Source organism: Pseudophryne corroboree, chromosome 1 (assembly GCF_028390025.1).
Source record: "Pseudophryne corroboree isolate aPseCor3 chromosome 1, aPseCor3.hap2, whole genome shotgun sequence".
NCBI classification, from domain to species: Eukaryota; Metazoa; Chordata; class Amphibia; order Anura; family Myobatrachidae; genus Pseudophryne; species Pseudophryne corroboree.
In genome coordinates, this window is record NC_086444.1 from 514,127,488 (window position 1) to 514,155,216 (window position 27,729).

At 48.2% G+C, this 27,729-nt stretch overlaps 1 protein-coding gene and 1 pseudogene across 1 annotated transcript in view; one reads left to right on the forward strand and one right to left on the reverse strand.

Annotated features, from left to right (window-relative positions):
- The window catches only part of PGM5 (phosphoglucomutase 5), a 338,082-nt gene that overhangs the window by 58,220 nt on the left and 252,133 nt on the right, over window positions 1-27,729 (reverse strand). The window lies entirely within an intron of this gene.
- Window positions 824-942, forward strand: LOC134947642 (5S ribosomal RNA; annotated as a pseudogene).

A 27,729-nucleotide genomic window follows, 5' to 3' on the forward strand; every position in this document is an offset into this window, starting at 1 on the left:
GTATGCATGTTTAATATGCTATGTATATGTATATATGTATGTATGTGTGTATATGTATATATATATATATATATATATATATGTGTAGATATATGTATGTATATGTATATATATATATATATATATATATATACACACACACACACACTAGTTTTACGGACCCAGCATATACTGGGTCACCTCAGTCCCCACCCCCGTGATTGGCTCCGCCCAGTTCTGGATACCCCCCCATGCAAATCCTGCGTTTGCCACTGTGGGTGGGTTATTTTATTTCTGTGCAGGGTAAATACTGGCTGGTTTATTTTTACACTGCAAATTAGATTGCAGATTGAACACACCACACCCAAATCTAACTATCTCAGCACATGTTAAATCTGCCTTCACTGCAGTGCACATGTTCATAACATTCTTGCAATTTTTTACATATCCAATATTACTTGACAAACCATCACTCACTATGAAAGGTTATTTATCGGTCTTTCACAATGCCTTTGAGAGCAGAGGTCCAATATTGTCAATGATAGACACTTATTCATAGTAATTTTGGGGAGTCTCAGCTCACCACCTCCCTTTCCTCTCTGTACCCCCTCTCTCTCATTCACCATCCACTATAATTCTATATGACGGTGAACAGCAGAAGTTGGGGTACACTCTCTCTCTCTCCACTTTCTTTTTTTCGAGAGCCCTCTCATCCACTGCCAGATATCAAGTTCCCTGCAATGCAACGGTTACAGGGACTTGGGGCAGATCAGCGGGACAGCAGAAGTTCTCAACTTGGTATAAATGCCGAAACCACATGCTCTCTCATTTGTTTGAATCATATTACTACTGCCATACTTCACTGGCTACGCCCAAATCCATCTGATCTTGGAAGCAAAGCAGTGACAGGCCTGATCAGTACAAGGTCAGGTGACTACCTTGGAATAGCAGGTGCAGTAGCTCCAATCATTAACAAACAGCAGAAGTGGTGGAGAAAACATTGGTCTTACCTCTATACCTATTCTACTAATTAGAACTACAATTTTTGCAAGACCACCTACCAGAGAAAGAAGCTTCAATAGCACAACCATTACAAATACCAAGGGAGCCATTATGAAGGAGTATATCTACCATTATTGAAAATCATTTTCCTCCATAACTATATTACACTCCTGATACACTAAAATATTATACATACCGTATATACTCGAGTATAAGTCGACCCAAATATAAGCCGAGGCACCTAATTTTACCACAAAAAACTGGGAAAAATTATTGACTCGAGTATAAGCCTAGGGTGGGAAATGCGCGGTGCCAGGGGTTTCATGCGGTAGGTGTTATGCTTGTTGCCAGGGGGTAAGGCTTGTTGCTAGGGCTGTGCCCCCAGTGCCACATATACCCCCAGTGACAGATATCCCCCCACAGTGCCAGATAAAAACATGCCCCCATAGTGCCAGAAACACATATGCCCCAGTGTCATTTAATCAAGATAAAGGCCACATAGATATTAAAAAACATTACACACAGACTGACTAAGAGTCAGTCTGTGTTTAGCAGCCAGTGCCCCCCCTGACAGACTCTGCGCCATCTCTAACACACCGAGTGCGGGCAGCGGCGGCCCGGCGGCAATGTATTCCCGGGCCGGGCGGCGGGAGTTGCAGACTCACCAAGCACGGCAGGAGGCAGGGGAGGCGATGTCTTCCCAGGCGTCGGGACCCGCGGGACGGGCTGGAGTTGCAGGAGGACCCTGTCCGGGGGCGTACGTACCCACCCTCCCTCAGTCACACACATATAAAAGCCGCCAGCCACTCACCAGAGGCTCCACCCTCACCTCCGTTGGCTGACTCGAGTATAAGCCGAGGGAGGCTTTTTCAGCATAGAAAAATGTGCTGAAAAAGTCGGCTTATACTCGAGTATATACGGTATCTCTGATTTTAATATATTTCACCAGAGGCGTATTGGAATTGGTTATTTACACTTAGCAAATTCGCTTGGTGTCAACATGGGGCATGTCAACCCCTTATACCAGGCATGTCCAAACTGCAGCCCTCCAGCTGTTGAGAAACTACACATCACAGCATGCCCTGACAAAGCTTTAGCATTCTTTGACAGCAAAACTGTGTCAGGGCATGCTGGGATATGTAGGTTCATGACAGCTGGAGAGCCGCAGTTTGTACATGCCTGCCTTATACTAATACCATTCAACTCCACCTAAGGTGACTGTTTTTCTGTATGTAAGTCTGTGTCCATTCTTCTTTTATGATTAACCATAATAAAAGTTAAGTTTTAACATATTTTATATCCATCAAGTGTGCCCCAACATAGAGTCTTTCTTTTTTCTTTGTACACTATAATTTATACACTGACTCTGGGAGCACCACCAACTTTTACATCAAGCACCCCTATCAGGGATCCTTCTATTGTTAGACACTGTTGGACCACTCGCAAGGGTATATATACAACTCCTTGCGATCTCAAATCCAGTGCGGTGCCGACCCCTATTAGTCTACAAGATGTATCAATGTACCAGTATGTGATAACTGTCTTTGCATGTCAAATAGTAGAAGCTTGATTGATCTGCTTACATTTCATTGTAGCTACAGAACTCAGACACACTGACTGCTTAAGTGTTAAATTCCTTGTGACCCGAGCTAGTTTAATTACCCCAGAACCAGAGCTAGGGCCAGAAAGGTGTTAAGCCCTTCCTGGTCTGTGTCCTCTCAGAACTAGCCATTTGTTTACACAAGAACCATGGCCAGAGCTTCAAAGGAGAGGAAGATAAGGCCATTCGCCCCTGAGAAGCCAGGTATGAGCTGACACTCAATACCTTCTCTGGCTTTGGAAGGGTTAAAAAACAAACACTCCAGAGGGAGGGGGGGGGGGGGGGTTGAACGTGCAACCTGAGTTTTAAATAGGAGAAACATAGACTGAAACTGTGCATTATCAAAGAAGCGGGTCAGGAGAAGCATCCTGGCTCTGTAATGTCCCGAATAGCTAAAGAGAATTCACTTCATCCCATCGTTCCTCTCTGCATGTGCTTGGATTGGTGGGTTTTTATCTCCCTATTTTTATTTTTCTTGAAATTGTCTTTTCTGATGTGACTTTGACTTTTTATCATTATATTCTTGTAACTTTTCTTTTTTCTGTAACATAAGCTTTGAAGTGTTTACTTAAATTAAATAATCAATTTTAGCTCTGTTTTCTGTTGTGTATCCAACCCAACTCTCTGAAAGAGGCGTTACCAAAATATTAATAATTCTGGGTGCAGGCAAAAGCCATAAGTTTGCCTTGGGTCATACCCTAAACGTTTGTACTTTGGCTGGTGGCAGAGACCGTGTTGAAATTAACGCATGCGTTCAGGTATCCAGTAACGGTGTCACGTGACAAGGATTCGCAGATTGGCGTATCTGGGGAATCGCCATGCCTAGGATCGTGACACTGTCCCCTTCTCCCTCTCCCTTCCTGACACTGTCTCCCTCTCTGACACTCTCTCCCTGATACTGTCCCCCCCCCTCTCTCCCTGACACTGCCTCTCTCTTTCTCCCTAACACTTTCTCTATCTCTCTCTGACACGGTCGCTCTGTCTCCTGACACTGTCTCTCTCCTTCCCTGACACCCGCTCTCTCTTGTTCTTTGTCTACCTTTCTGTCTCTCCCTGACACTCTCACTCTCTTTTGCTCCCCTCTTTCTCTCCCTCCCTCCGACACTCTTGCTTGCTTACTTCCTTCTCTCTCTTCCTCCTTCCTGTTCTCTCTCTCTCTCTGAAACCCTCTCTCTCCCTGATGCCCTCATCCCCCATCCCTTTCTCTATCTTTCTCCCTGACACCCTCTCTCTCTCTTGCTCCTGTCTCTTTTTCTAATTCCCTCTTTTTTCATGAAACTCTCTCTCTCCCTGACATCCCTCCCCCTCCTTCTTTTTCCTCTATTTTTCTCTATCTCCCCCGACACCCCATCCGTGTGTGTGTGTGTGTGTGTGTGTGTGTGTGTGTGTCTCTCTCTATCTATCTCACTACCCTCACTCTTTCTCATGCTCCCATGAGAGGCATTGTAGTGACAATGGTGGGGGGGGGGGGGCTTTAAAGATTTTGCTATGGGGCCTCCAAGTTATAGTTATGGGTTGAGTATGCGTGATCGGCGGTCAGGAAACCGCCGGTCACCATACAGATGCCAGGATCCCGGCATCATGATGGCTGGCGGGGAGGTGAGCGCAACAAGTCCCTTTCGGGCTCAGTGGGAATAGTCTCTGCTAGTTGGCAAGCCAGCTGTCGGGATTCTAAGGGGACAGGATGTAGGGGGAGGTATTGTGACTGGCGGTCTCCTGACCACCGGTCACATAACTACATTCCCTAGTTATACCCCTGTGCACAAAGGTGCTGCTGTGATCTAGTCAGACAGTATCAGAAATGTTGGTGGAAAGTGATGGGTATTCCTGGGCCGAGACTGGGAGGTGTCTATAGCAAAAATAAACCATTCAATGAGCGAGTTATGGGAGTGTAGAAGGCATGTCAATGCAAGTGGCTGCGCTCACTGCCATACGGGTAGAAGTCCATGGTCACGCGGAGAAACTGCGAAAGGAGCATTTGATACATAATGACAAAAGTTATAAACTATATTGATTTAGCTTAAATCACTTTTGTGCAAAAATAGCATTTAATTACCAACCGGTAAATCCTTTTCTCATAGTCCGTAGAGGATGCTGGGGTCCACATTAGTACCATGGGGTATAGACTAATCCACCAGGAGCCATTGGCACTTTAAGAGTTTAGAAGTGTGGGCTGGCTCCTCCCTCTATGCCCCTCCTACCAGACTCAGTCTAGAAACTGTGCCTGAGGAGACAGACAACTTTGAGAAAAGGATTTTACACAGACAGTGGCGAGATTCACACCAGCTCACACATACAAGGCAAACCAAGCTAACCAGCTAGAAAACTCAGCAACGGCTGAACAATATTACTTAACCAAATAAGAACAACAGTACTTAGCCAAGAACAAAGCAATACTGAATTAAATAATCCCTGCAGGATCACGAAGCACTGGGCGGGCACCCAGCATCCTCTACGGACTACGAGAAAAGGATTTACCGGTAGGTAATTAAAATCCTATTTTCTCTTACGTCCTAGAGGATACTGGGGTACACATTAGTACCATGGGGATGTACCATAGCTCCCAGAATGGGAGGGAGAGCGTGGAGGCTCCTGTAGAACTGATTGACCAAACTTAAGGTCCTCAGAGGCCAAAGTATCGAACTTGTAGAACTTAGCAAACGTGTTCGACCCTGACCAAGTAGCCACTCGGCAAAATTGTAAAGCCGAGACACCCTGGGCAGCTGCCCAGGAAGAACCCACCTTACGAGTAGAGTGGGCCTTAACCGATTTTGGACACGGTAATCCTGCTGTAGAATATGCATGCTGGATAGTGAACCTGATCCAGCGAGAAATCGTCTGCTTAGAAGCAGGACACCCAAGTTTCTTGGGATCATTCAGGACAAACAGAGTCCTATTTTCTGTGACGAGAAGTTCTCTTTACATAAATCTTCAAAGCCCTCACAACATCCAGGGACTTTGACGGAAATGAGGAGTCAGTAGCCACTGGCACCACAATAGGTTGGTTGATATGAAAAGCTGACACAACCTTTGGAAGAAACTGCTGACGTGTCCTGAGCTCAGCTCTATCTTCATGGAAAATTAAGTAGGGGCTCTTCCAGGACGAAGCCCCCAATTCAGACACACACCTAGCAGAAGCTAAGGCCAACAATGTGACAGCCTTCCATGTGAGAAACTTGACCTCAACCTCCTGTAGAGGCTCGAACCAATCCGATTGGAGGAACTGTAATACCACGTTAAGATCCCAGGGTGCCATAGGAGGCACAAAAGGAGGCTGGATGTGCAGAACCCCTTTCAAGAAAGTCTGAACCTCAGGAAAGGAAGCCAGTTGTTTCTGGAAGAAAATGGGCAAGGCCGATATCTGGACCTTAATGGATCCCAAACGCAGGCCCATATCAACACCTGCTTGCAGGAAGAGGAGAAACGCCCAAGTTGAAACTCCACCATAGGAAACTTCTTGGATTCACACCAAGACACATACTTTTTCCAAATGCGATGGTAATGTTTAGACGTTACTCCTATCCTAGCCTGTATCAGGGTAGGAATAACCTTGTTTGGAATGCCGCGGTAAGTCTTGATAAGCGAACGGCCCCTGTTACAACAGGTCCTCACGAAGAGGAAGAGGCCTCGGATCTTCCAGCAGTAGATCCAGAAGATCCGCGTACCAAGCCCTTCTTGGCCAGTCCGGAGCAATGAGGATTGCCTGAACTCTTGTTCTCCTTATGAGCTTTAGAATCCTTGGAATGAGTGGGAGTGGAGGAAACACGTACACTGACTGGAACACCCACGGAGTCACCAGGGCGTCCACCACCACTGCTTGCGGGTCTCTTGACCTGAAACAGTACCTCCAAAGCTTCTTGTTGAGACGGGAGGCCATCATGTCTATTTAAGGTACACCCCAAAGATTTGTCACCTCCGTGAACACCTCCGGATGGAGTCCCCACTCTCCTGGATGAAGATCGTGTCTGCTGAGGAAGTCCGCTTCCCAGTTGTCCATTCCCGGAATGAAGATAGCTGACAGTGCCAACACGTGCCTTTCTGCCCAGAGGAGGATTCTTGTTACCTCTGACATAGCAGCTCTGCTCTTCGTTCCGTCCTGTCTGTTTATGTATGCCATCATCGTTACATTGTCCAACTGTACTTGAATGGTCCGACCTCGCAGAAGATGTGCCGCTTGGAGAAGGCCGTTGTATGCGGCTCTTAGTTCCAGAATGTTTATTGGAAGAATGGATTCCAGACTTGACCACCTTCCTTGGAAAGTTTCCCCTTGAGTGACTGCGCCCCAACCCTTGAGACTTGCATCCATGGTTAGAAGGATCCACTTCTGAACCCCGAACCTGCGGCCCTCCAGAAGGTGAGGCATTTGCAGCCACCAGAGGAGTGAAATCCTTGCTTTCGGCGACAGACGTATCCTCTGGTGCATGTGTAGATGAGATCCAGTTGGAAGGATCGAGCATGAAATCTTCCGTACTGTAGAGCCTTGTAGGAGGCAACCATCTTCCCCAGAAGGCGAATGCACTGATGAACCAATACCCGGGCAGGCTTCAAGATATCCTGGACCATTGATTGTATCACCAACGCTTTCTCCACCGTTTCCCCCCCCAAGCACCTTCAGAGAAACACAGAGCTTGGAGCCAGCACACACACAGCGCTCAATTAGGTAGGTATAACCAACCTGGCGCTGACTGTGTACCCTTAATAGACTATACAGTAATACACAGCCTCCCCCATTCCCCTATAACCCCCTGGTACCGCACAGGGTAGCTTGAGTCGTATGGAGGGACACCACTCCCTGTCAGCGTCTCTGTAGCTGTATCTGCTGGGAGAAAATGGTGCGGAACACTGCTGGGTCCGCTCTGAGAAGCTCCGCCTCCTGGACATGGCACATCTTCCCACACTTTCAAATTTTTATACTGGCCTGAGGATTTTGCTAACAGCGTTACCGAGGTCCCTGATAGCCTTGAGTGACCAGTGTAGGGTATTTGCGCTGGCTCAGGGCGCCCCTCATAGCGCTGCACTGTGTACCGCCGAGCTCTCCGGAGCGCAGTTAGTACTGCGCTCCTTCCCTGTTGCCGCCGTTCACTCCGGCTCCTCATTTGTCGGGTCGACGGTGACTCACTCGCCACCGGAATCTTCTGGCTCTGTTAGGGGGTGGAGGCATGCTGAGGGAGTGAGCGGTCGCCTTGGGCGGCTAAAGATCATCACAGGAGCTCAGTGTCCTGTCAGCTGAGATAATGGCCATTAACCTCTTAGGGTTGGACACTACTCCCCCCTAAGTCCCACAAAGCAGGGAGGCTGTTGCTAGCAGCCTCCCTGTGCCTAACTCTAAGAAAAATAATAAAACTAGAAAAACTCCTATGGAGCTCCCCTAGCTGTGATCGGCTCCTCCGGGCACATTTTCTAAACTGAGTCTGGTAGGAGGGTAATAGAGGGAGGAGCCAGCCCTCACTATTAAACTCTTAAAGTGCCCATGGCTCCTGGTGGACTCGTCTATACCCCATGGTACTAATGTGGACCCCAGCATTCTCTAGGACGTAAGAGAAAATGACTTTTTCACCATTTTTTTTTGTTTAATTGCATTCTCAGCATTCACTGGTTTGATACTATACAGCTGATAACAGAAAATTATCAATTTACAAAATTAATCTAGTGCACTTGTTATCTGAACAAAAGGGCGAGGTCAGCACAAGTGCATGAAGTGGAGATGTCTAGCATAGTGTTGGGTAAATTCTCTGCAAGAGATGAGCAAGCCTGGAATGTGTCAGGAGACAACTGTCCTTGTCACTGACAGAAGGAAGATGAACCACTGTGTGTTACTGTGTGGGCCAAAACAAAGAGGCATACAATGTACAATTATTTTAATGTAAAAAGTAATGCTGCTACAGTGTATATTTCTTAATGTAATCTCTTGAAAAATTATTATTTCCCACTGTGGCTTGAGCGTGCTATAACCAGGCAGATCTCTGTTAAGACAGCTGTACAGTACATTAGAGGAGCTGTCCTCGGAGGTAGGTAGTCATGCATACTGGCAATAAAAAACACTGGTATGTATGTGATAGGGGACATATGTATCGGAAATATGCAATACTTGATACATCCTGTCATGGGAGTCTTGGGGGGTGTATTTACTAAAATGCGGGTTTACAAAAGTGGAGATGTTACCCATAGCAACCAATCAGACTCTAGCTATCATTTTCTAGAAGGTGCTAGATAACTAAGTAATTTGCTTAGACTCGCAGGTGGGTGACTTGCTTACAAATACCACAGTGTGTTGACCTGTGATCTGAAGTGTTACTTTTTAAATTATATTGATGCATGTTTATCTTGTTGCTAGCAATTGTATCTCTTGGCACATCAGTAAGTGGAAATTCATCACTTTAAGTGTTGCCAAGTTTTATATAAATGCACTCTCATACTACACAATGCTTGTTCTTGTGAAACAGACAGCAGACAACTATATTATTGTGTATATTATTGTAGTTATAACGGACAGCTTATTAGTAATTTGTAAGGTGACGTGATATTTTTAATTTGTTGCAGAATAATACAGGATAGCACATTAATATAGAATTGTAAAGGTAATACTTACCAATCAATGGTGGTCATTCCGAGTTGATCGCTAGCTGCATTCGTTCGCTGTGCAGCGATGTGGGGGGAAAAAATAAGATTGTAAACCTACAGGTAAATCTATTTCTCCTAGTCCGTAGAGGATGCTGGGGACTCCGTAAGGACCATGGGGTATAGACAGGCTCCGCAGGAGATAGGGCACCTAAAATAACTTTGACTATGGGTGTGCACTGGCTCCTCCCTCTATGCCCCTCCTCCAGACCTCAGTTAGAGAACTGTGCCCAGAGGAGATGGACACTACAAGGCAGGATTTGGAAATCCAAGGGCAAGATTCATACCAGCCCACACCAATCATACCATGTAACCTGGATCATACATAACCAGTTAACCGTATGAACAAAAAACAGCAACGGTCCAAGACCGATTCCAACTGTAACATAACCCTTATGTAATCAACAACTATATACAAGTCTTGCAGAGTTTCCGCACTGGGACGGGCGCCCAGCATCCTCTACGGACTAGGAGAAATAGATTTACCGGTAGGTTTAAAATCTTATTTTCTCTTACGTCCTAGAGGATGCTGGGGACTCCGTAAGGACCATGGGGTTTATACCAAAGCATCCAATCGGGCGGGAGAGTGCGTATGACTCTGCAGCACCGACTGAGCAAACGCTAGGTCCTCATCAGCCAGGGTATCAAACTTGTAGAATTTAGCAAAAGTGTTTGACCCCGACCAAGTCGCCGCTCGGCAAAGTTGTAATGCCGAGACGCCTCGGGCAGCCGCCCAAGAAGAGCCCACCTTCCTAGTGGAATGGGCCTTAACCGAATTTGGTACCGACAATCCAGCCGTAGAGTGAGCCTGCTGAATCGTATTACAGATCCAGCGAGCAATAGTCTGCTTCGAAGCAGGTGCGCCAATCTTATTGGCCACATACAGGACAAACAGGGCCTCTGTTTACCTAATTCTAGCCGTCCTGGCTACATAAATCTTTAAGGCCCTCACTATGTCCAGGGATCTGGAATCCTCCAGGTCACTTGTAGCCACAGGCACCACAATAGGTTGATTCACATGGAATGAAGAAACCACCTTAGGCAAAAATTGTGGACGTGTCCTCAATTCAGCTCGATCCACATGAAAAATCAAGTAGGGGCTTTTGTGTGACAAAGCCGCCAATTCTGATACTCGCCTTGCCGATGCCAAGGCCAACAACATGACCACCTTCCAAGTAAGAAATTTCAACTCAACCTTGTTAAGCGGTTCAAACCAGTGTGATTTTAGGAACTGCAACACCACGTTGAGGTCCCATGGTGCCACTGGAGGCACAAAAGGGGGCTGGATGTGCAGCACTCCCTTCACAAACGTCTGGACTTCTGGAAGAGAAGCAAATTCCTTCTGAAAGAAAATCGAGAGGGCCGAAATCTGAACCTTAACAGAGCCTAATTTCAGGCCCATATCCACTCCTGTTTGTAGGAAGTGGAGAAAACGACCCAGATGAAAATCTTCCGTAGGTGCATTCTTGGTCTCACACCAAGACACATACTTTCGCCAGATACGGTGATAATGCTTAACCGTCACCTCCTTCCTAGCCTTTATTAAAGTAGGGATGACCTCTTCCGGAATCCCCTTTTTTGCTAGGATTCGGCGTTCAACCGCCATGCCGTCAAACGTAACCGCGGTAAGTCTTGAAATACACAGGGCCCCTGTTGCAACAGGTCTTCCCTCAGCGGAAGAGGCCAGGGATCTCCTGTGAGCCTCTCTTGTAGATCTGAGTACCAGGCCCTTCGAGGCCAGTCTGGGACAACGAGTATCGTCTGTACTCTTCTTCGTCTTATGATCCTCAACACTTTTGTGATGAGAGGAAGAGGAGGAAACACGTAGACCAATTTGAACACCCTGAGTTCCAACACATTGATGTGTAGACATGACTCCTGGTCTGACCAAAGTCCCTGAAAATTTCTTCCTTGTGTGACTGCTCCCCATCCTCGGAGGCTCGTGTCCGTGGTAACCAGGATCCAATCCTGAATTCCGAATCTGCAACCCTCCAGTAGGTGAGCACTTTGCAACCACCACAGGAGAGACACCCTGGCCCCTGGGGACAGAGTAATTTTTCTATGTAAGTGTAGATGGGACCCGGACCACTTGTCCAGAAGGTCCCATTGAAAAGTCCTTGCATGGAACCTTCCGAATGGAATGGCCTCGTAGGCCGCCACCATCTTTCCCAGAACTCGAGTGCACTGGTGAACAGACACCCTTTTCGGTTTCAGCAGGTCTCTGACCATGTTCTGGATGTCCTGGGCTTCCTCCATTGGAAGGAAGACCTTCATTTGTTCCGTATCCAGTATCATACCTAGGAACGGTAGTCGAGTTGTCGGAATCAACTGTGACTTCGGTAGATTTAGAATCCAACCGTGTTGCTGGAGCACTCTCAGAGAGAGCGCCACACTGCTCAGCAATTTCTCCCTTGATCTCGCTTTTATCAGGAGATCGTCCAAGTATGGGATAATTGTGACTCCATGCTTGCGCAGGACCACCATCATTTCCGCCATTATCTTGGTGAAAATCCTCGGGGCTGTGGAAAGTCCAAACGGCAACGTCTGAAATTGGTAATGACAATCCTGTACAGCGAATCTCAGTAATTCTTGATGGGGGGGATATATGGGGACATGAAGGTACGCATCCTTTATGTCCAGAGACACCATAAACTCCCCCTCCTCCATATTGGCTATTATCGCTCTGAGCGATTCCATTTTGAATTTGAATATTTTTATATACAGGTTTAGGGATTTCAGATTCAAGATAGGTCTGACCGAACCGTCCGGTTTCAGGACCACAAAGAGGGTTGAGTAGTAACCTCTTCCCTGCTGGTTCATGGGAACCCTGATTATCACTTGCTGTATACACAGCGTTTGAATTGCAGCTAACACTACATCCCGTTCCGACGTGGAAACTGGTAGGGCCGACTTGAAAAATCGGCGCGGGGGCACCTCTTCGAATTCCAGTTTGTAACCCTAGGAAACTATTTCTAACACCCAGGGATTCAGGTCTGAGCTGACCCAGACCTGGCTGAAAAGTCGAAGACGTGCGCCCACCGGTGCGGACTCCTTCAGAGGAGTCCCGGCGTCATGCTGTGGGTTTTGGAGTAGCCGGGGAGGACTTTTGTTCCTGGGCGCCTGCCGAAGCAGGTGTTCTTTTGCCTCTGCCCTTACTTCTGGCAAGGAAGGAGGATCCCCGACCTCTTCTGGACTTGTGCGACCGAAAGGACTGCATCTGATAGGGTGGCATTTTATTTATTTATTTATTAACAGTTTCTTATATAGCGCAGCATATTCCGTTGCACTTTACAATTAGAACAACAGTAATAGAACAAAACTGGGTAAAAACAGACAGACATAGAGGTAGGAAGGCCCTGCTCGCAAGCTTACAATCTATAGCATTTTCTTTTGCTGTTGGGGAATATATGGTAAAAAATTTGATTTACCTGCTGTAGCTGTGGAAACCAGGTCCGTCAGCCCATCCCCAAACAATACATCACCCTTATAGGGTAGTACTTCCATATGCTTTTTGGAATCTGCATCACCCGTCCATTGGCGAGTCCATAAGGATCGTCTCGCTGAGATCGACATGGCATTGGCCCTAGAAGCCAGCAATCCAATGTCTCTTTGAGCATCCCTCATAAATAAGACTGCGTCTTTTATATGGGCTAGCGTTAAGAATATAGTATCCTTATCCATATTTTCAAAATTATCTGTCAGCTCATCTGCCCAAGCTGCAACTGCGCTACACACCCATGCCGACGCAATCGTCGGTCGTAGTACAGCACCCGTATGAGAATAAATACACTTTAAGGTAGTTTCTTGCCTGCGATCTGCAGGGTCCTTAAGGGCAGCTGTATCTGGAGACGGTAGCGCCACCTTCTTGGACAAGCGTGTCAGGGCCTTGTCCACAGTGGGAGGTGATTCCCAAATCTCCCTGTCCTGTTTAGGGAAGGGGTATGCCATATAAATTCTTTTGGGGATCTGCGGCCTCTTCTCCGGAGTCTCCCAAGCTTTTATAAAGAATTCATTTAATTCATGAGATGTGGGAAAATGAATAATCTGTTTCTTTTCCTTAAACATGTGTACCCTTGTGTCGGGGACCGAGGGTTCATCCTCAATATGCAAAACATCCCTAATAGCCACAATCATACACTGAATGGTTTTAGTCACCCTAGGGTGCAATTTTACTTCGTCATAGTCGACACTGGAATCAGAGTCCGTGTCGGTAGTAGTGTCTTGTGTTAAGGGACGTTTTTGAGACCCCGACGGGCCCTGTGAATCGGTCCAATCCGAGGATTGACCCCCTGATGTTCCCCTTAATTCAGCCTTATCAAGCCTTTCATGTAAAGATGTCACACTTGCATTTAACCTATGCCACATGCTCATCCAATCCTGAGTCGGCACCAGCGACGGGGACCCACCACTCATTTGCTCCACCTCCTCCTTGGAGAAGCCTTCCGCTTCAGACATGTCGACACACACTTACCGACACCTTACACACATAGGGGGTTACCTATAAGGGGACAAAACCCCAACCAGGCCCTTAGGGGAGACAGAGAGAGAGAATGCCAGCACACACCCAGCGCCCAAACACTGGAATATATGACCAGATAGCGCTTTTATATATTTATAATGTTAATCTCCACTCACTGCGTCGCCAATGTGCCCCCCCTCCTCTTTTTTCCAGCCTGTGAAGCTCAGCAGGGGAGAGAACAGGGAGCCAGCGATTTCTCATGCAGCCTCTGTGGAGAAAATGGCGCTGGTTAGTGCCGAGGATCAAGCCCCGCCCACCCGACGGCGGGCTTCGGTCCCCTTATGATATTGTAAGAAAATGGCGGGGGTCCGTGGATTTACTGTCCCACAGCCTAATCCAACATATTTATGCCCAAATTGAGGTTTATTGCTGCCCAGGGCGCCCCCCCCTGCGCCCTGCACCCTACAGTGCCTCTTGTGTGTGTGTGACTGGGAGCAATGGCGCGCAGCTTACCGCTGCACGCTTACCTCATAATGATCTGATGTCTTCTGCCGCCTGAAGTCTTTTCCTCAATACTCACCCAACTTCTATCTTCGGCATCTGTGAGGAGGACGGCGGCGCGGCTCCGGGACGAACCCCAGGTGAGACCTGTGTTCCGACTCCCTCTAGAGCTAATGGTGTCAAGTAGCCTAGAAGCAGTGCCCAACCTTACAAGCCAGCTCTGCTTCTCTCTCCTCAGTCCCACGATGCCTGGGAGCCTGTTGCCAACAGGACTCCCTGAAAATAAAAAACCTAACAAAATTCTTTAAAACAGCAAACTCTTGAGAGCTCACTGCTTTGTACCCTTTCTCCTCTGGGCACAGAATCTAACTGAGGTCTGGAGGAGGGGCATAGAGGGAGGAGCCAGTGCACACCCATAGTCAAAGTTCTTTTAGGTGCCCTATCTCCTGCGGAGCCCGTCTATACCCCATGGTCCTTACGGAGTCCCCAGCATCCTCTAGGACGTATGAGAAACGGCCAGACCCACATGTCTTAAGTGCCCCGGAACCCCCTCCTACCCTACTAAGTCTTAATTCAGCTGTGATCAACATTATGCTCCACCAACCATGACTTAAGTTTTTATGTAAACAGCTCTGAGTCCATGTTAAAAGGGTTTGTGGTGTCAAGAATTCTTGGCATATTTTGAGCAGATCTGGGTACATCATATTGTGTAGCCATAAATGTCCAGATTTTCCAGTCAGTAATGTTGGGAAATATACTAGCAGCGTTGACCCAGGAAATGTCTGTTTTGCTAAACAGACTTTAGTAAAAGCCAGCTATGGGTCCTGGAGGTGTGGATGTGAGATGGAAGGGAGGGCTGCATCCACAAGACCCATTTCGGGTCTCAAAGCAGGCTAATTAAGCCCTGCACCTGGAGGAGGCTGATCTAAGCTCTGTCAGGGCTTGGATCAGAGCTCACTACCTGGTAAAACAGGCAGCAAGCTTGTTGTGAGACACAGTCATTTACTGACTGTATATACTGTGCACAGGGCCGGCGCTACCATTAGGCAGCTTTAGGCAGCTGCCTATGGGCGGCAGCCACTAGAGGGCGGCATGCTCCTCCTGAATCAGTTTTAGTGCTGTTAAATGGCAGCAGTGTGACCCTGTGCTGCCAGCTACACAAAAAACGCAGCCTTATCCTCCTTCCCTTCCCACCTCCTTCTGAAATCCTTACTGCAACAAGCGGTGTAAAAGGGGCCACCCCTCCTACCTGATTGTACAGCCACTGGGGGGGGAGTCAGCGCGGAAACATCCGGGGACTCCTGAGGCGAGGGGTTAAAATGCAGTGTGCCCGGAGGAAGGGGACTCTCTGGGGAGAGCGTGCTGTGACAGGAGGATCTGTGAGGAGCGCTGATCGGCTCCGTTCAACTGAGGCAGACAGCAGAGGCTGAAGTCCTGTGTGTCAGCCCCAGAGTGCTCTGGAAGCCTGTGTATCAGTGTGTGACTCCCGGCAGTGACAGCGGGGATTTCCCCTGTGAGAGAGAGTGAGCATCGGGAGCAGAGATGAACTATGACCCTCCTGCCCATATAAGGAGTGTGTGGCCAGCTTCAGTGAGGGAATCCCTGGCAGGGGAGGAAGAGAAAGCTCCGCAGAGAACAGGGCTTTGCAGTGACCTCAGCCCGCCCATATAAGGGAAACAGCAAGCAGCTGCAAACGGGGTGAGCCTGGAAGAGAAAACACTGCAGAGTCAGCATCCAGAGGGAGCTCTAATGGGATTCTGGTGTCCATTCCAGAGGAGGCTCAACACAAGTAAGCAGGGAATACATTGCTGGTACATGTTACTCACACACCACTTTGTGAACTGTATTAGAGGGTACAATTCTTGTTGATGTGACACAGTGCGACCCATTGTCAGCACCCCACCTGGATTCCTTATGTCACCACCCTGACTGTTAGCAGCAGGAGAATCTTGGGGATCATTCCGAGTTGATCGCTAGCTGTTGATTTTTGCAGCGCAGCGATCAGGTAAAAAACGTCAAAACTGCGCATGCGTATGCTCCGCAATGCGCAGGCGCATCGTACGGGTACAAACTGGATCGTTGCTGAGCGATGGATTTAACGAAGAATCCGTTCGCACAGCCGATCACAAGGAGATTGACAGGAAGAAGGCGTTTGTGGGTGGCAACTGACCGTTTTCTGGGAGTGTTTGGAAAAACGCAGGCGTGTCCAAGCGTTTGCAGGGCGGGTGTCTGACGTCAATTCCGGGAACAAAAAGACTGAAGTGATCGAAAGGGCTGAGTAAGTCCAGACCTACTGAAACTGCACAAAATGTTTTTGCAGAGCTCCGCTGCACAGGCGTTCGCACATTTGCAAAGCGAAAATATACTCCCTATAGGCAGTGACTATGCATTTGCACTGCTGCTAAAAGTAGCTAGTGAGCGATCAACCCCCGTTGTGTCAGCGTGTCCACCAAGTAGTTTCCGACTCCCACAAGCCAGTGACAATTTACCTCAGCCCAACAGTGCCAGGCAGGCAGAAGTGCAGAGGAGGCTGGAGAGGAGAGTATAGAGAAAGATACTGAAATTAACACTGCGCTATCAGTTTCACTATCCACGTGGACATGTAATAGGAATAGTAACCTGTGGTGAGAAAGGGTACGTTTTACTGTTCTGAAACAGTTTAGTTATGGTATCCCGGGGTCCCATGTTCTGAACTTCAACTATATATATATATATATATATATATATATATATATATATATATATATTTTATTTTTTTTATTTTTTATAAACAGGAAAGGGGATATGGGGCACAGAATCAATAAATATATATACACGAAGTGACTAGCATTTGCAACTATGATTAAAGAAGGAAACATAATAGGCACTCACTGGGTTTCATGAAGAGGATATATTGATATATTGTATTATAAAAAGGTTGGATTCATATATATATATGTATATATAATACATATATAATGTAGTTTTATTGTTATGTATAACGTGTACCCTGGGAGCCATCAAAGCACATTGCAGGGAGTACTACTGTGTGGCATAACATGGATGTGCTCTACTGTGTGGTTTAATGTAAATGGGCTCTACTGTAGTGTAACGTGAATACGGGACACTACTGTGTGATGAAACATCAATAAGAGGCACTACTGTGACATAACGTAAATATGGGGGCTGGGGGGGGGGCTAGGCTTAAGTTTTGCCTAGGGTGCCGGAAAACCTTGCACCGGCCCTGACTGTGCATATGCCTATGTTTGTGGTAGGGGCATTAGGTCCTACCACTCTGAGAGAGGGAATCTATTATGTTCAGTTAGTACCCAGATGGGATAGGATTTATTTTATGTTTTGTTTTATATTGCAAAATAAAACTAGCCATGTCTAGACTGCAGGGACGTGCAGTCAGGGGAGGCAGGGGAAGTAGTGCCTCCCCTGTCATTAATGATTAAAATAATATAAAGAAGATACTTATGACACATATTCTGTGTCATAAGTATCTGCTTTATATTAATCTAATCACTATCCCTGCCTAAATGTGTATGGGAGGCACCGATCGTTGTGCCTCCCGGTCAGAATGGGAAAGTTATGGGAGCGGGGGGCGGGCGCGGGCAGGGCCTAGCAATGGGCATTAAAAGCCCATTGAAAATACATGGGAAAGCGGCACCATAAGAAGTGCCGCTTTCAACCCATGAAAGCACGCCCCTGTCAGTGAGGCCACAGTGATTGGCCAGCGGATCCGTCACTGGATCCGCTGTCAATCACTGTGTGGGCGCAGCGAAGGTGCTGGCGACGGAGATGCGGGTGGCGGGGCAGAGTTTGGCAGCGGAGCGGTACCAATTTAAAAAATGCCGCCTCAGCGTAATTTTTGAAATTCAAGATGGCCACCGCGAACCAATCACAGCTCGCTGCGTCATCGCCCCGCCCCCTCCGGCTGACTTATATAAGTCAGCGTGAGGCAACGGCGCATCAGTCCGACGGCGGAGGAGGAGCAGAGAAGAGCTCCTGAAGGCAGAAGACGCCGGAAGTCCTGGATGGGCGGCGGCTATGCAAAAGAGCTTAGCAGCCACCAGGAAGCCCTGGGGAAGCCCTGGGGAAGGCAGCACCCCCCCCCCCCCCAGGTGAAGACGCCGGAAGCCCTGAGGAGGCGATGGCAATGCAAAAGAGCTTAAAGGCCGCCGCCCCCAGGTGAAGACCCTGACTAATAAACTTTTTTTTAAAGATAGTGTGGTGCAGGGCCGAAACTAGGGGGGGGCTAGGGGGGCAGGCGACCTGGGCGCCGGATTGGAGGGGGCGCCAAGACCCCCTAACACCCGCCGCGGCACTTTTATAACTTTGAAACCCCCTTCTCCCGAGTGCCCAGCTCGGGGGGTGGGGTTTCGCGGAATGACGCGATTGCGTCGTGACGTCACGGCGCAAACGCGTCATTCCACGAAACCCCGCCGGAGGAGGGAGAAGGGGGAGCCGCGCAGACCGGACGAGGAGGGAGAGGCGGCTGAAGAGCGGCGAGAACCGCTTCAAATGTAAGTCAGCCCCTCTCCCTTCCTCTCTCTCTCTCTCTCTCTCCCTCCACCACCTGCCGCAATGTGTAAAATGGGGACCTGTGCCTGCCGCAATGTGTAAAATGGGGACCTGTGCCTGCCGCAATGTGTAAAATGGGGACACTTTTTCCTGCCGCAATGTGTAAAATGGGGACACTTGCCAGCGTACTGTGTAAAATGGGGACCTGTGCCTGCCGCAATGTGTAAAATGGGGACACTTGCCAGCGTACTGTGTAAAATGGGGACCTGTGCCTGCCGCAATGTGTAAAATGGGGACACTTGCCAGCGTACTGTGTAAAATGGGGACCTGTGCCTGCCGCAATGTGTAAAATGGGGACACTTTTTCCTGCCGCAATGTGTAAAATGGTGACACTTTTTCCTGCCGCAATGTGTAAAATGGGGACACTTTCCTGCCGCAATGTGTAAAATGGGGACACTTGCCAGCGTACTGTGTAAAATGGGGACACGTGCCTGCCGCAATGTGTAAAATGGGGACACTTTTCCTGCCGCAATGTGTAAAATGGGGACACTTGCCAGCGTACTGTGTAAAATGGGGACACGTGCCTGCCGCAATGTGTAAAATGGGGACACTTTTTCCTGCCGCAATGTGTAAAATGGGGACACCTGTCTGCCGCAATGTGTAAAATGGGGTCACCTGTCTGCCGCAATGTGTAAAATGGGGACACTTTTTCCTGCCGCAATGTGTAAAATGGGGTCACCTGTCTGCCGCAATGTGTAAAATGGGTAATGGGGACACTTGCCTGTCGTACTGTGTAAAATGGGGACACTTTTTCCTGGATATGAAATTTATGTTAGAAAAGGCAATTTTTCAGGTAAAAAAGTTCTGAAAGAGAGAGATATATATATATATATATATATAATATTTTTATTCATGTATTTATTTATTTTAATTTTTTATTTATTTATTGTAAAATAAATTATTATTTTTTTGCGGGGGGGGGTGTCAAATGACTACCTTGCCCCGGGTGACAAAAATCCTAGTTTCGGCCCTGGTGTGGTGTTTTTATTTTAATATTTACTTTACAGGTGGACTACAGGTGCCAGCAGGCCATTTATGTCCCGGCATGCTGGCACTTGTGGTTTTCCAAGTGCCAGCATGCTGGGGCAGGCTTGCTGGGTCCTGTAGGCCACCTGTAAAGAACAATATTACTATTCTTTACAGGTGGACTACAGGTGCCAGTGGGTCATTTATGTCCGGGCATGCTGGCACTTGTGGTTCTCCAAGTGCCAGCATGCTGGGACCTGTAGGCCACCTGTAAAGAACAATATTAACAATGAACCCTGCACCCACCGCCACCAGGGGTGCGGGGCATAGCACTGGGCTGGTTATTGCTCAGGAAGGAGACCCCATTTTTATTTTTTGGGGTCCCCACTTCCGAGGAATTCCAGCCCTGGGTTGACTAGTTTGGGGGGCAGATTAATGCTATGGCAGGGGGACCCCATATAGTTTTTCCCCTGCTATGGAATTATCCCCCCTGGCTAGTTCTGCCTGGAGCTGGTTTTACCATTGTATCGGGGGGGGGGTAGGGGGGGGGGGGCTACACTTCCCCCCCCCACTCTATGGGGGGAAGGATGAGGGGGAGGAATGGCTAGCTGCTTGTGCCTCCCCAGCCACTGACCTCACCGCACGCCACTGCTAGACTGTATGAAAACCCTGGGCTGGTGTGCTGTATTCCTAGCTGCTGTGTGTTTGGAGGTGTGTCTTAATAAACAAGTGAGTAAATGTGACACCAGAGAAAATTAATTCATCTTATAACCCGCTAAATGACTATACAAAAGGAGAAAAAGCAACCCCTGTAAATTATCACAGGCAGGTCCCTCCTCCCTCTTCTTCACTCTCTTGTTGTCAGCTTGTACTATCCTTGTCTCCAAAGTGCTCACACTCAGAGTATGTGAATCTGATCCTTTCAGTCTGCGCTTCCCATGGTACTGAGTCATTGAGTTCTACTGCTAATTACTGTCACTTAGTTGACTATATACCTCAATATTTAATTTTTTCACCGAGTATTGTTTGTTTAATTATATTGAACTAGTATTTTAAACCTGTCACTCGCCTAGGCACTAGGTAGTATTGCAGGGGTCCTCTTCCCCCATTCTGTCTGTTTTATCCCACAATTCACTCTCTCCCCCCTTTTTTTATTTTATTTTAAACATATATTTATTGAATTTTTTTGCGAAAACAATACAGAAAAGACAGGTATGGAAAAGTATACATTGAGGATATCAATAAGGCATAATGGCTGTATTGACACAACAAGAGACACAGAGATATACTGTAGATTACAAAAAAGAGAAGACAAGTAGCAGCCAGACTTCCAGTAGTACTAATTGTCAGAGAAAAAGTCAATAATACGTCTAAGTTTTTGAAAGATAAAATCGTTGAATAAAGATCTTTGTAAAACATCAACATCAGAGTTCTGTTGTGTCTGGTATTTCCAGTATTGTTGTCCGTTGCCAGGAAAAATAAGAATTTACTCACCGGTAATTCTATTTCTCGTAGTCCGTAGTGGATGCTGGGAACTCCGTAAGGACCATGGGGAATAGACGGGCTCCGCAGGAGACTGGGCACTCTTAAAAGAAAGATTAGGTACTATATCTGGTGTGCACTGGCTCCTCCCTCTATGCCCCTTCTCCAGACCTCAGTTAGGGAAACTGTGCCCGGATGAGCTGACATTACCAGGAAAGGATTTGGAATCCAGGGTAAGACTCATACCAGCCACACCAATCACACTGTACAACTCGTGATAACCATACCCAGTTAACAGTATGAACAACAACTGAGCCTCAGTAACAGATGGCTCATAACAATAACCCTTTAGTTAAGCAATAACTATATACATGTATTGCAGAGAGTCCGCACTTGGGACGGGCGCCCAGCATCCACTACGGACTACGAGAAATAGAATTACCGGTGAGTAAATTCTTATTTTCTCTGACGTCCTAGTGGATGCTGGGAACTCCGTAAGGACCATGGGGATTATACCAAAGCTCCCAAACGGGCGGGAGAGTGCGGATGACTCTGCAGCACCGAATGAGCAAAGGCAAGGTCCTCCTCAGCCAGGGTATCAAACTTGTAGAACTTAGCAAATGTGTTTGAACCCGACCAAGTAGCAGCTCGGCAAAGCTGTAAAGCCGAGACCCCTCGGGCAGCCGCCCAAGAAGAGCCCACCTTCCTTGTGGAATGGGCTTTTACTGATTTAGGATGCGGCAATCCTGCCGCAGAATGAGCTTGCTGAATCGTGCTACAGATCCAGCGCGCAATAGTTTGCTTTGAAGCAGGAGCACCCAGCTTGTTGGGCGCATGCAGGATAAACAGCGAGTCATTTTTCCTGACTCCAGCCGTCCTGGCTATATATATTTTCAAAGCCCTGACTACATCTAGTAACTTGGAGTCCTCCAAGTCCCTAGTAGCCGCAGGCACCACAATAGGTTGGTTCAAATGAAACGCTGATACCACCTTAGGGAGAAATTGGGGACGAGTCCTCAATTCTGCCCTGTCCATACGGAAGATCAGATAAGGGATTTTACACGACAAAGCCGCCAATTCTGACACACGCCGAGCCAAAGCTAAGGCCAATAGCATGACCACTTTCCACGTGAGATATTTTAGCTCCACGGTCTTAAGTGGCTCAAACCAGTGGGATTTCAGGAAATCCAACACAACGTTAAGATCCCAAGGTGCCACTGGAGGCACAAAAGGGGGCTGAATATGCAGCACTCCCTTAACAAACGTCTGAACTTCAGGCAGTGAAGCCAGTTCTTTTTGAAAGAAAATAGATAGGGCCGAAATCTTGACCTTTATGGATCATAATTTTAGGCCCATAGTCACTCCTGACTGTAGGAAGTGCAGGAATCGACCCAGCTGGAATTCTTCTGTAGGGGCCTTCCTGGCCTCACACCAAGCAACATATTTTCGCCATATACGGTGATAATGTTGTGCGGTCACGTCTTTCCTAGCCTTTATCAGCGTAGGAATCACTTCATCCGGAATGCCCTTTTCCGTTAGGATCCGGCGTTCAACCGCCATGCCGTCAAACGCAGCCGCGGTAAATCTTGGAACAGACAGGGCCCCTGCTGTAACAGGTCCTGTCTGAGAGGCAGAGGCCATGGGTCCTCTGAGATCATTTCTTGTAGTTCTGGGTACCAATTTCTTCTTGGCCAATCCGGAACGATGAGTATAGTTCTTACTCCTCTCTTTCTTACAATCCTCAGTACCTTGGGTATGAGAGGAAGAGGAGGGAACACATAAACCGACTGGTACACCCACGGTGTCACTAGTGCGTCCACAGCTATCGCCTGAGGGTCCCTTGACCTGGCGCAATATTTTTTAGCTTTTTGTTGAGATGGGACGCCATCATGTCTACCTGTGACCGTTCCCAACGATTTACAATCAGCGTGAAGACTTCTGGATGAAGTCCCCACTCTCCCGGGTGGAGGTCGTGCCTGCTGAGGAAGTCTGCTTCCCAGTTGTCCACTCCCGGAATGAACACTGCTGACAGTGCTAGCACGTGATTCTCCGCCCATCGGAGAATCCTTGTGGCTTCTGCCATCGCCATCCTGCTTCTCGTGCCGCCCTGTCGGTTTACATGGGCGACCGCCGTGATGTTGTCTGACTGAATCAGCACCGGTTGGTTTTGAAGCAGGGGTTCTGCTTGACTCAGGACGTTGTAAATGGCCCTTAGTTCCAGAATAATTATGTGAAGGGAAGTCTCCTGACTTGACCACAGTCCTTGGAAGTTCCTTCCCTGAGTGACTGCCCCCCAACCTCGGAGGCTTGCACCCGTGGTCACCAGGACCCAGTCCTGTATGCCGAACCTGCGGCCCTCGAGAAGATGAGCACTCTGCAGACACCACAGCAGAGACACCCTGGCCCTCGGGGACACGGTGATCAGCCGATGCATTTGAAGATGCGATCCGGACCACTTGTCTAACAGATCCCACTGAAAGATCCTTGCATGGAACCTGCCGAAGGGAATTGCTTCGTAAGAAGCTACCATCTTTCCCAGGACTCGCGTGCAGTGATGCACCGACACTTGTTTTGGTTTCAGGAGGTCCCTGACCAGAGATGACAATTCCTGGGCCTTCTCCACCGGGAGAAACACCTTCTTCTGTTCTGTGTCCAAAATCATGCCCAGGAAGAGCAGACGCGTCGCAGGAATCAGCTGCGACTTTGGGATATTCAGAATCCAACCGTGCTGTTGCAGCACTTCCCGAGATAGTGCTACGTTGACTAACAACTGCTCCTTGGACCTCGCCTTTATAAGGAGATCGTCCAAGTACGGGATAATTATAACTCCCTTCTTCCGAAGGAGTATCATCATTTCGGCCATTACCTTGGTAAATACCCTCGGTGCCGTGGACAGACCAAACGGCAACGTCTGGAATTGGTAATGACAGTCCTGTACCACAAACCTGAGGTAATCCTGGTGAGGTGGGTAAATGGGGACATGCAGATAAGCGTCCTTGATGTCCAGCGACACCATAAAATCCCCCTCTTCCAGGCTTGCAATAACCGCCCTGAGCGATTCCATTTTGAACTTGAACTTCCTTACATAAGTGTTCAAGGATTTCAAATTTAGAATGGGTCTCACCGAACCGTCTGGTTTTGGTACCACAAACATTGTGGAATAGTAACCCAGTCCCTGTTGAAGGAGGGGAACCTTGATTATCACCTGCTGAAGGTACAGCTTGTGAATAGCCGCCAGCACTACCTCCCTTTCCCTGGGAGCCGCTGGCAAGGCTGATTTGAGGTAACGGCGAGGGGGAGTCGCCTCGAACTCCAGCATGTATCCCTGAGATACCACTTGTAGAACCCAGAGATCCACCTGTGAGCGAACCCACTGGTCGCTGAAGTTCCGGAGACGCGCCCCCACCGCACCTGGCTCCACCTGTGGAGCCCCAACGTCATGCGGTGGACTTAGTGGAAGCAGGGGAGGATTTTTGTTCCTGGGAACTGGCTGTCTGGTGCAGCTTTTTCCCTCTACCCCTGCCTCTAGGCAGAAAGGATGCGCCTCTGACCCGCTTGCCTTTCTGAGGCCGAAAGGACTGTACTTGATAATACAGTGCTTTCTAAGGGCTGAAACACACACTCCGGTTTTTCCCGGATGGCAAAAAGCCGGACAAACTTTGTCCGGCTTTTTGCCATCCGGGAGAAACCGGCAGTGTCTATCACACAGGACGGCTTTGAGCCGTGTGTGATGCTGTGCGCATGCGCAGCATCAGACACGGCTGCAGAAGAAACCGTTGTGTGTGAAAGCTCCCCTTCACACACATGGTTTACTGGCTCCAAGGACGGCCCGGCGGCCGCCCGGCCGCCGGACCCTCCAGTGGTGAGACCCGGCTGCAACCCGGCAGCCGGGCCGGGGCCGTGCAGTGTGAAGGGACCCTAGCCCTCACACTGTTAACTACAATGCCGGCACGGGAAAAAGCCGTCCGGCTTTTTCCCGGCCGGCAAAAACCGTGTAGTGTGTTTCAGCCCTTAGGCTGTGAGGAAACCTGAGGTAAAAAAGTCGACTTCCCAGCTGTTGCTGTGGATACGAGGTCCGAGAGACCGTCCCCAAACAATTCCTCACCCTTATAAGGCAAAACCTCCATGTGCCTTTTAGAATCAGCATCACCTGTCCACTGCCGAGTCCATAATAGTCTCCTGGCAGAAATGGACATTGCATTAATTCTAGATGCCAGCCGGCAAATGTCCCTCTGTGCATCCCTCATATACAAGACAACGTCCTTTATATGCTCTATGGTTAGCAAAATAGCATCCCTGTCGAGGGTATCAATGTTGTCTGACAGGGTATCAGACCATGCTGTTGCAGCACTACACATCCATGCTGAAGCAATAGCAGGTCTCAGTATAGTACCTGAGTGTGTATATACAGACTTCAGGATAGCCTCCTGCTTTCTATCTGCAGGCTCCTTTAGGGCGGCCGTATCCTGAGACGGCAGTGCCACCCTTTTAGATAATCGTGTGAGTGCCTAGTCCACCCTAGGGGATGTCTCCCAGCGTAACCTATCCGTTGGCGGGAAAGGGTACGCCATCAGTAACCTCTTAGAAATCACTAGTTTCTTATCAGGGGAACACCACGCTTCTTCACACAATTCATTTAATTCATCAGATGGGGGAAAAGTCACTGGCTGCTTTTTCTCCCCAAACATAATACCCTTTTTAGTGGTAACCGGGTTAATGTCAGAAATGTGCAACACATTTTCATTGCCGTAATCATGCATCGGATGGCCCTTGTGGACTGTACATTTGTCTCATCCTCGTCTACACTGGAGTCAGACCCCGTGTCGACATCTGTGTCTGCCATCTGAGCTAGCGGGCGTTTTTGAGCCCCTGATGGCCTCTGAGACGCCTGGGCAGGCGCGGGCTGAGATGCCGGCTGTCCCAAGGCTGTTACGTCATCAAACCTTTTATGCAAAGAGTTGACACTGTCGGTTAATACCTTCCACATATCCATCCACTCCGGTGTCGGCCCCGTAGGGGGCGACATCACACTTATCGGCTCCTGCTCCGCCTCCACAACAAACATGTCGACACAGCCGTACCGACACACCGCACACACACAGGGAATGCTCTGACTGAGGACAGGACCCCACAAAGTCCTTTGGGGAGACAGAGAGAGAGTATGCCAGCACACACCACAGCACTATATAACACAGGGATTTTCACTATACTGAGTGATTTTTCCCAATAGCTGCTTATTAAGACCAATTTGCGCCTAAATGTATGTGCCCCCCCTCTCTTTTTTACCCTTGTTGTACTGGATACTGCAGGGGAGAGCCTGGGGAGCGTCCTTCCAGCGGAGCTGTGAAGAGAAAATGGCGCTGGCTGTGCTGAGGAAGATAGCCCCGCCCCTTCAGCGGCGGGCTTCTCCCGCTTTTTATAATGTTAATGGCGGGGTTTTTTTGTTAGTATTTTCCGTAACAAGTCATGAACCTCTGTAATGGAAGGAGCCTTCCTCAAGATCCAGGAATTTAAGATTATTTTTTTGGCCACAGTGACTGGCACTGTCAAAAAGGTAATAGGTATTTATCACAGGCAGCTAGGGACCAAGCATCAAAATTTTCAATTTCGGAACCGGGTCCAATGAAATATTTAAAGAGAAAGATGAGTTAATAAAATTTCTTAGTTTATGCCAAAAACGTTTAACCTGACCACAGGCCCAGAAATTGTGAAAAAACGTAGCCGAGGAATGGTGGCATTTAGGGCATGATCCAGTCTCTTCCTGGACAAAAAAGCTCCTCTGTTTCTGTGAAATGAACGCTCTATACAGCGTTTTAATATGGGTTTCCTGAAGGGAAGACGTGTGTAACGTCTTCAGTGTTTTATGATAGTATTTAAACAGCGTGTCCCCAGTGACGGGGGACAGAATATCCCGTCTCCATACCTCAGCCGTGGATTCTCTTACTTTATAGGTACCAGGAGATATGAGTTTCTGGTAAATGTGTTTCGTTTTGTAGGTGTTATGTAAGAAATTATTCGGTGGTTGAGCTATGGGATCTGGAGAATTTGGTTGTAACGTTATGGGGGGGAGGAACTTGACATAATGTGTAACTTGTACATAAGGAAACCTATAGTTGTCCGAAACCCCAAATGCCTCTCTCAGATGTGAGAAGAGTATGAAGTAGCCACCCGGGTCAAAAACTTGGGAAGTACTACGTAAGCCTTTTCACTCTCTCTCCCCTTTTATATGTAACACCCTCCACATTCTCTCTCTTCCCCCACCCTCCCACTCTTTTTTCTCTGTCTTTTATCCATCTTACCACTTCTTCTTTCTCCCCACTTTCTTTCACTCTCCATCTTCCCTCTATTTTATCTCTTTCCCCACCTCTGTTGTCTCTTTCCCTCTGTCTTCACTCCCCGTTCTTTCTCCTTCCAAACACCCCGTAACTCCCCCATATCTGTCTCTTCTCCAAATTCTTTCTCCTGCCACCCCGTTCCATCTCCCTGTTCTCACTCTCTTTCCTCACCTCCCATGCTTGCTCTCCCACCCCCATTTTATCATCCCTACCTTCTTACA